Source organism: Choristoneura fumiferana, chromosome 12, assembly GCF_025370935.1.
Source record: "Choristoneura fumiferana chromosome 12, NRCan_CFum_1, whole genome shotgun sequence".
Classification (NCBI taxonomy): Eukaryota; Metazoa; Arthropoda; class Insecta; order Lepidoptera; family Tortricidae; genus Choristoneura; species Choristoneura fumiferana.
In genome coordinates this window covers 7,069,980-7,071,642 of record NC_133483.1, presented here as the reverse complement: position 1 = coordinate 7,071,642, position 1,663 = coordinate 7,069,980, and positions in this window count along the sequence as shown.

Below are 1,663 nucleotides of genomic sequence, written 5' to 3'. Positions count from 1 at the left end.
AACCCACCCACACATATTGAACTGTTTTGCAGGTGTATGCGGGATATCTCCGAATTTTCACTCACCCAAAAGTTAATGGTAAATTTTATATGTAATTTCGTAATTGACTGGCTAGGTATATGTTAAACTGCGAGGTGCAGTTGCTATTTATCTATACCGGATAATCCTAAAATGAGTGATACGAAACCTGTATTTCAAGGTTTAGGTAGGTATTCCTCAGCCACATTCGTCGGTACTCACTTGATATCCACTGGTAAAGATAGTAAAACATATTGCAAGTAAAACTACGACCGACGCGAGGTGCAGATGGATGGATCTCATGTCGTCAAAGGCAATTACCACATTAAATCTCCATGACTGTGAACTTGCGTTTTATACAAGGGCGTGGTTTCAGCCGCTCGATTGTAGCGGAAAATCATAGTCTACCGTGAATATACAGGCAGCACGGCTATTACTATGTCGTACTTTTAAGTGCTTACCTATTAAGTATGACATCTTTCTTATTCGGCAAAATTAGGATATGTTTTTGGCAAGAGTCAAAGATCATATACAAAGGTGTTGATTAAATCACTGAAAACTTCAGACACCCCAAAAAATATTTTTTTCATTTTAAGTCAGTAGATTGCATTTATTTTGAATATCTTCATTATTTTAAAAGATATTCGCGTGTTTTGCTAAGTCAGTAATTCTACTTCATTTCTAACTCTACACTCATAATTAAATCATACATTGACAGCAAAACGGCCAATATTAATTATCGAAATTTGGCGCCTGTTGCAGTTGTAACTTTTTAGACTGGGCACAATAAAAAAGGGATTTAAAAACACAAACAGAACCTATTTTAAAACGTGTAAGTATAGGTACCTAATCGATTCTAATCTCGATTTTGAGCAAAGTATTTTCTGGTTTCAGTTATTTAGTTGGCCAGAGGTCGGATATGTTGACCGTTGGTAAGTGCATCACAATTTCATCATCATTTACTCCATAAGTAGGTATACGTCCCACTGCTTTGCACAGGTCTCCTTTCACAAAATCATTCACATGCATAGGTAGTACCTATCTAATAAAATAACAAAGCAAAGCGTTCCACTCCATGGATTGACTTAGACCTACCCTGTAACCTTACAATACCAACATTGTCCACGTAGTTAGCGGCGGCACACCACCAGAGCTGTGCGAGGATTAATTGTATTTTTTTACAAATCTTTCCTCCTTTTAACTTCTTATTGCGTGTCCCCTCTTGTTTTAGATGTCCTGTCAATCGCATAAAGGTTAACTGGAAGAGATCTCTCTAAGGGATAAATTTGCCCTTGTACAGTACTTCTCTTGTTTTCCCGTTTTTCTGCATCATTGTTGGCTTTAAAAAGCGAGTGTACCACTTTTTGTAAGGCCGGCAACACAAATGCAATTCCAATGGTAGTTTAGGTGCCCATAGGCGGCGGTGATTACTTTTTTTTTATAGGTCTATAAGGGCGAAAACGAGCATGCGGGTCACCTGATGGGAAGCAGTCACCGCCGCTCATGGGACACCTGCCAACACGAGGGTATCAAAGGTTGCCGGCCCTTTGAGAGGCTGATAGGCACTTTACACCGCGTGCCCGTTTATCAGTTTTTAAATCTGTTAGGTTTTATGTATTTTCTGTTAACATACCTACGTACACAA